Source organism: Acinonyx jubatus, chromosome B3 (assembly GCF_027475565.1).
Source record: "Acinonyx jubatus isolate Ajub_Pintada_27869175 chromosome B3, VMU_Ajub_asm_v1.0, whole genome shotgun sequence".
NCBI classification, from domain to species: Eukaryota; Metazoa; Chordata; class Mammalia; order Carnivora; family Felidae; genus Acinonyx; species Acinonyx jubatus.
In genome coordinates this window covers 120755891-120764493 of record NC_069386.1, presented here as the reverse complement: position 1 = coordinate 120764493, position 8603 = coordinate 120755891, and the positions used below count along the sequence as shown (strand labels likewise).

Sequence of the window (8603 nt, the reverse complement as noted above, 5' to 3'; positions counted from 1 at the left end):
AAGAAACTCCTACTCATTCTTTGAGGCCCTGAACAAATGTCACCTTCTCTGTGAATCTTTCCAACCAACCTAGACATTGCTATTTTCTTTAGCATTTTGCATTTGACTCAGTGATATTTCTCACTCTGCATTACAATAATTTATAATTAACCTCTATAAAGAGAGAGACATGACTTCAAGGACAAATATAGTGGTTTATTATTTTGTTTTCCCAGTGCCAGTTACATTGTATATGCTCAATTAGTTGTACTGAATAAATGAATTAATGAATAAATAGTCTTAAATTTCACATAATGGGGAACCACTTCAATAAAATGCTTCATAAATAAACATACAGGGAATGGAAGTAGCCATGGGATAGATGAAAATGAATCATTTTCTTGTGAAGGCATCAAAATGATTGCAGTGGGCTAGTAGATGTGGGGAACTCAATCATTATATTCATGATTATCAGAGCCCAGATTTTCCTGAGTCAGGGTGATGGGTAGAGACCCTTTGGTTTGCCAAAATGGTCTTTAGCAAAGGCATACATTTCATAAATGGCTCCCAAGTTCCCCAATTCTCCAAGATCCTTTGCTACCATAAGTTTTAACTTCTTTATAAGGTTTTTACATATTAGACCTTATTCTTTGTCTATGCCAATCCATAGACAGGTTGCATGGTAAATTATTGAACCACTGACATGCAGCAGTATGATATACCAGAGCCTATCTCTGTATAGGCTAAAGGGCAGCTGACTGACTCCATGGAGAAGACTGACAGTCCCTGGTTAAGGTTCTTTTTCCCATGACTAGGCAACTGGTAGAGCAAAAGCTAGCACAGAGAAAAGAGCCTAAAGAATGATCAATGGGACAACCCATTGCAGTCCTGTCTTGTCTCCCATAATACCTCCAGAATGTACTCTTTTCCTTTCTGAGGTAAGCTTTGGAATAGAAAAACTCAAGAATTACCCCTACTTACTTCAGGATGTATCTACCTGTGAACCAACTGAAGCAGGGGCTATGAGTTCACCACTTTATAGCAGAAGAGACAAAGGCATAAGTTCAGTAAGCTTGGCTTCTAGGTGAAATTCTGCTTCTTATAAAGCTTGCTCCCGTATACATCAAGGACAAGGAGCAAACAAGTACCAAACAAGTACCTATCCTAGTTAGAGACTAAATCACACCCAGTATGTGCTGGACCTCCTTCGGTTTGAGAGTTCACAGACTTTCTCATTGGTTCTCAAGCCACCTTTGCTTTGGGGCCTTCAATTGTTTCCCTTTTACTTCACATGTGAAGCAAAATTCAAATTAAGCACACTCCTAATTCGGACTCCTAAGACTCCAGAATGGGTGATATCACTGCCTGGAGAAGAATGCAAGTAACAAAGAGTGTCACTGAACATAACGAGGGCAGTTGTTCTAGGTGAGTGAAACTCCACCTAAGCTACCATTTCCTCAGAAACTCAGCCTCTTTTCTGACCTCCCATAACCTTCATTACAGCATCATATTTGAGTAGTTGGTGCACTATAGTACAGGAAATTTAAAACTGCCAAGAAACTACTAAAAATAAGGTTCTAAGTGTATAAGTGTAAACTTTAACTCCCCAAATAGGTTGTAAAGGCTTCATGAGCAGATACCATGTTTTAGATCTTTTTTCCAAACTCCATAGATTAATCTATGCAATCTGGGTTCTAATAACTTCACAGAAGCAGGTTACTCTATTTTCAACTCCAGCTCAGATATTCATCAAAGACACACATATCATCCCAAAAGGTCTCATCAGAAAGTTGAAGCACAGGAAGTTGGATCTCTGGTTCTAAAGCAATAATATATAAGGAGTGACAACTTTAGAGATTTCGGACAAGCTTTTTTGACAGTCCAAACTGACAGTGAACATCTTGTGTTTCCCTCTGATGACTTAGGAACAGAAAATGAACCTGAATTTGCAGAGGTGAAAATTTTTTTGACTACTGGATAGCCCATCTAATTGTCCCAGGCACTTTTCTTTTCCTTATGGCTTGCTTTTCTGGGTAATTGAATTGAAGGCCAAAACACCTTCTAGGACTGTAAGCTTTGATAATGAATTACTAAATGGTATTCACCTATCTCTAAAGAGAAAGAGCAGCCAGTCTGGCAGCTGACAGTCTAGTTTCTGAACTTGACTAATGCAATGAAGAGAACGAGGTGAACAAATGTGAATTGGAGATAACATATGAGCTTCTTGATAATGAGCATGGGGAGTCTGTTTCTGTGACAAATATGATGACAGGGAAAACAGGTGTGCTTAAAGATTCATTTCTGTGCCTGTACTCTAACAACAGTGGGGGCAGCTCAGTAGACAGCACTCTCTCACCAAATTCTAGACACCCATCTATACTAGGCAAATGCAGAGTTAGGACAGAACTTGTTAATGTGATGTCTTCATAAGAGTCTGGTCACTATGACTCATAACCCAGCATTACTTCAATCAACTTTTTAAACAGCTTAAGACCTCTTTTCACTTTCTATCTGTGAGGCCATTGGCTGCACCCCCAGTAAATGCACATTGATTTATACATTTCTACAATGTCTATTTCCATTCATCCCAAGAGAAAGAAATCCTAAAATACATTCAAATAAAACAAAGCTGGATATGGCATGAAAACCTAAGAAGGTAAAATACTTTCTCAATTGCTGCCTTAAGCTTGTATACCACTGAGCCCAAATCATCAGCTTCTCTGTACTCCATAGAATAACAGTACTTTAAACAAAAAGATGCATTACCCATCACCTAATTCAATGTCCTTATTTTTCAGACTGAAGAAACTGAAGGCTAGATTATTCCAGTTACTTGCATGTAAGATAGTCTAGCATGCAGGCTTCCTAATTCCCAGTTTATTATAATAATATATAATGTTAATGATAAGATTTTTTTGATTCTTTGCTAATTCCTCTCATGATTCACGGACTAGTTATTTCTTAAATTTCAGCAACATTCTCTCCAATATTCTACCTTACTCACCCAGAGAACTCAGCTGTTTTGGTTTGTTTTTTTTTGTTTTTTTTTTTGGTTTTCATTGTTACTTTTCATACAGGTTCTCCCCAAATCCTCCACACCAGCTCACATATCAACTTTCCCTCCAGGGACACAGATCCAGAAGTCCACACTGTAAATGTAGATCCTGACCTTGGTGCTTCCCATTGACAGCCAAGCAAAAGGGTTAAAATCTCTTGAATCCATCACTACTTAACACAAACCAGATTTCCTGGTCTTCAAGACTGGCAATCTAACTTTTACATCTGCTTCCAGATTGGTAAAGTAAGCCATGGATGATCTAAAACTTTTCTTAGAGATAGCCCTGCCCAACATTTGTCATCTATATCCTTCACAGCCAATCTCTCTCCTGGAGCTCTGCCCAGACTTGCTCCTTTTCCTCTGTTCCATATTATTAAGAGGAATAAAGTATATTAGAGTGAAGCAAATGGGTGGCCCATGGAAGACACTGGACAAAAATTATTGATTATGAATTTAGTCAAATTCTGATTCCCTTCGAATACATGAGCTCTATAGCTTTGGCTTCTTCACATTTTTTAACATTGCAGTTTAGCTGACACAAAATGTTAGATTAGTTTTAAGGGTACAACATAGTGATTCGACAACTCTATACATTATGCTATGTGTACAAGTATACCTATCATTTGTCACCGCAATGCTACTACAATACCATTGCCTGTATTCCCTAGGCTGCACCTTCTTCATATATTAACTTAGCTCCATATTGGCCTCCTTACTTTTATCTAGAATCCTTGGCTGTTGGTGAACATGACATGGTTTTGTGACTGAGGCAATCTTAATTATAACAGCAATTTTGATGATGTTAAGGAACACTGCAATGAAAGCTGATATTTAAAATTTTTTTTTTTAATGTTTATTTATTTTTGAGACACAGAGAGAGAGAGAGCATGAACAGGGGAGGGTCAGAGAAAGAGGGAGACACAGAATCTGAAACAGGCTCCAGGCTCTGAGCTGTCAGCACAGAGCCCGACGCGGGGCTCAAACCCACAGACCGTGAGATCATGACCTGAGCCGAAGTCGGATGCCTAACCAACTGAGCCACCCAGGCACCCCTGAAAGCTGATATTTAATGGCTCTTACTAAGTGCCAGGCATTGTGCCACACCTTTTACATGCATTTTATCATTAATTTTCACAGTGACTGATGACTTAGGTACTATTATTCCCATTTTATAAGTGAGGAAACTGAGGGTTAAAGTGTTTAAAGAATTCATTCAATTTGGACTCTAGAGCCCTAGTTATTGGCTATGCTACCTCACTTGATGTTCTTATTCAGGATTTTAAAGAGATGAGATCTCCATCTATATTGTGTATATCTTTTCTTATTCTATTCCTTCTAATCACAGACAATCATTTTCTTGTCCCCTCAAATTGTCTCTAAGCTCAAGAGCCTCCTCTTTTGAGCTCTGTCTTGTATGAATCTCATCCTCCCTCAGCCATGGTGGCAGCTTTCCATCCATCTCACACCCCATCTGTAACTGAAGCCAGTCTTTTTCCTTTATAGGATCTTCAACTTCTACTCCTGTTAGCGAATCCCCCCACTTTTTTATACAGACGGTTTAAGGCAACATCTAGTTTTCATAGAAAAAAAATTTCTGCATGTAGAACTATGTTATAGGCCATTATTATTTAAACTGATTTTTAAATCCTCAGTTTAAATCTTCTTCAAGAAGGAGAGGTTATCTGGGCAAGTTTTTTCCAGCTCAGGACCATCTGCCTTATCTCTAGCTCAGAGGGTTGGATCTCTGTGAACTGCAGAAAATAAGTAAACTAAAACTTAACTCTTTGACTTCTGCCATAATTGGCACAAGCCATTTCAGCAAACAGGCAAAGGACACTAACTAAAGAACCTAGGGACCTTGCCCTTGGAACAGGCCACTCTGGACTCCATTGACCACCAGGTCAAGGACAATAATCCATCCAACCCCAGGATACTCCTGCAGGATTATAATCTTCACATCACTCCTACTCCATCCCATTCCTTCAACATCTTCTACCTGCTCAAAAAGAAACTCTTCTTCTTTTGGTTCTTCTCTCTAATAACAGTGCTTCTCAACCTTTGCTACTCATTAGAATCACTTTGAGAGGTGTTAGTATATACTGTGGCCTGGACCCCATCTCAGAGATTCTGACTTAATTGGTTTAACTGATTTACTTTAATATTTCCAAATAACCTACAGGGTAGTCTGATCTCCCATCCCATTTCCTTCATGCACCAACCTACCGGCCTATGTGTTTCTCCTTGACCCTATGAAGCTCATTCCCACCTTAGAGCCTTTGTTCTAACCATTAATATGAATGCCTCCTGCTTTTCATTCAAATTTCAGCTTAAATAGCATCACCTACTCTAAGTGTCCATCTCTGGCTTCCCTCTCTAAAGTGTTGTTTAATCTTTCCAGTCACATTTTATCACATTTCCTTGCTTTAAATTTTCATGGCTCTACTACTATATGGCATTACCATATGCATGTATCTTATTTTTCATTGCTTGTCTCCACATTTAGTGTATAATCAGCATGAAGGAAAGAACCTTTCCTGTCCTCTTCATTGCTGAATCCTTGGGGCCTAGAACAGTGCCTGGAATATAGTAGGTACACAATAAATATCTGTTGGATGAATGAAATCACTGGCATGCATAAAACATTCCAGGAAAGATTGTCCCCAACTTCCTCTCAAAATTATTTCCTAGAGAAAAGGGTCCACATTCCTGTACTATCTTGTAAACTTGATTATTCCACCCCAAACTCTTTGAGCTTTTATAGCACTATTCTTTAGGTTACGGTATCTTCTACCTCTATGTTATCCAAAATAACCCAGCTCAAATCTTACATCTTCCATGTAATTTTCTCTGACTCCCCAACTCAAAGTGACTTCTCCTTTCCAGTCTCCTGGAGTAACAGCAATCTCTAGTGTCCAATAGCTCTCTGTCTCTAAAGCCACACTTGCAACTATTATGTTACTAATGCTCATGCTTGCATAGCAAAAATAAAAACAAAAGAAAAGATAAAACTAGTGGAATAATCGCTCCTTGTTCTAGCTGCCTTGGACATTCAAAAGATGGAGAAGCATTTTTACCTCCCCATATTAAGAAGGTCCCAGGCATCCCATTCTGAGTCTTAGATCCTTTATTTTCAAGATCACTAACAACTCCTGTGTCTTAGGATAGAAAAGCCAAAGTTGTCAGGTACCCAGAATTCAATTGTCCTCACTGAAGGCTGATTGAGTGCTGGGGTGTAAGGAACCAGAGAGCCCGGCCAAAAGGCATGGGCTTTTCTGAGGTGAGAAAAGGGATAGGAACTTAGGAGTTTCTGTGAATAACAGAAATCCATGTTCCCTTTGAAGTAATGTCCAAGATGAAAGGGATTATTGAGGCTCCTATGGAACCAACACTTCAGCCTGGAAAAGAAAGAAAGTATCTCTCTGGCCAGGTTTGTGGTGGGTAGAGAGGGCCATTATGAAGAGCCTCTCTGCAACCAACAAGTCTATGAGCTTGATAGTGAAAGATCAAACTGAAGAGTTGTATCATGTAGCAAACAGAAATAATTACAAAGGGGCTTATGGGAAGGACATAACCCTCCACTCCTGTGTTCCTGATTTCATGAAAGTCTCACCCAAATTTTTGAAGAATCCTAAGAAATGTATTCTCTCAAACATAATGTGATTGATTTGATCACACACCCTTCCAATAGATGGGAGCTCAAAGCTACATTTAATTTGATTTAGGGAAAGGAAAATAATATGGTATTTCTCTCACTTGAGTGTTATAACGCAATATTCCCTAACCACACATTTACAGTACTGCCTGCAAATATTGCCCATGCTCTACAGATCAGTCTGACAAACTCGATGGTTGATTCAATGCTTAAAAATTTTCTTAATATGGTAAAATACACAAAACATAAAATTTACCATTTTAAGTATACACTTCAGTGGCATTAAGTATATTCACACTGTTTTGAAAGCTCAAACTCAGTTTGCCTAAAGAATTCACCATGGTGGCAAAGAAGAAAACTTACAAGACCCTCTTGATACATTAAAACAGCTGGTTAGAATGGGCTACACTTTAAACATTTTAGATAAAAAAGGAAATGCACTTCGGCCTTTGGAAAGCTCAACAAAAGACTTAATATTTACCTTAGTGTGCATGGTAGTATCAATAGCTCATATCTTGGATTCTCTTTCCTTATTGTCTAGCATACAAAGCAGATATATGAAAAGGCAGCTGTAAAACAGCCCTAAAATAGACAACCTGAAAACACTTCAGAAAGTTAGATGGGAAGAGTTTATAAAAACCCATCTGACCATGAAAGCCAGAGATCAAGTATAATGCAAATATAAAGAAAGCCATTAACCTCTGCCTTCACCCCTGTTGGGCACTGGTGTGCCTGTGATTGCACACCATAATGGCAGTGACTTTGAGTAAACCTTGGTGTGATTTGTCAAGCAATCTGAGGCCTATAAGATGCATCGCCAGATTCCAAATGGAGTCTGCCTTGTTAGAGATGATCGGTAAATACTGGTATTAGTGTCAATCCGCAGAATTTCTGTCTTAGTTACACCCTTCAAGTTTTTCTCTCCCAGAATTTCAAGCACAGAGAGTGTGTGCTTTCCCGAATGAGATCTACATTCATATTTACCCAAGCATTCACATTCATCTCTTCTTCCCTAATGAGGCAAGAAATCCAGGCAGACTCTGGATTTCAAGAGTTTTATTTCCATACCATTATCCTCATCAAAAAGCATTTATTAAACACCCAATTATAGATAATGCTGTGAAAGCCTTCATCTCTGTATAAAGAGAACTATATAGACACAAGCCTAATCCTCTAAGAGTTCATAATCTATTCAAAAATGAGTGGCAGGCACAGATTACAGCTTTGACGCCTCTCTCTGGTTTGTAACAACTCAGAGAGATTCAAAGTGTCTCAAGAAATGTCACAAATTTTCCAATATAAAATGAATGGCAGTTTAATTTTCAAGATAACTGGCATATCAGTGGATAGATTTCACCACCACTGCCACCACATACATAATTCCAATTTGAGACTAATAGCCACACTTTGGTTACAATTCAGGAAGATGAGTTTCACGTGAAATATCCAGGTAATGTGGAATCTAGAAAATGTAGACTATACATATGGACTTTGATGACATAGAAGGGTGACTTTACAAAATGGAATAAACCTAAGCAAGACAACCCCAGAAAAATTGTGATCAATTACTAGCTTGTAGTTTGTTCTAATCAAAAAAGAGCCAGTCCAGCATCTGCTTCATATACCAGTGAGTCTACCTTTTGGAGATCAGGTTTGGCATGGCCTTAGATCCCAAACAGTAACCACTAATAGTGATATAAATAACACAGAGAAGGACACTTCCTCCCAGAGGAGAGGAGACATGCCAGCACCAAATCTGTGGCTCTTTCCAGGCAAACAAACCCAAATTCAGACCTGTATTTGCCACTTGCAGGCTGTGTGAACTTGGCGAAATCATTTAACTTCTCTGCACCTCACTTTCATCTATAAGAGGGACATGACAATTTCTAAACACAGGGTTATTTTAAGAACTTT

At 38.7% G+C, this 8603-nt stretch overlaps 1 protein-coding gene across 27 annotated transcripts in view; it reads right to left on the bottom strand.

Moving 5' to 3' along the window:
• The window catches only part of NRXN3 (neurexin 3), a 1553894-nt gene that overhangs the window by 1220911 nt on the left and 324380 nt on the right, over positions 1-8603 (bottom strand). The window lies entirely within an intron of this gene.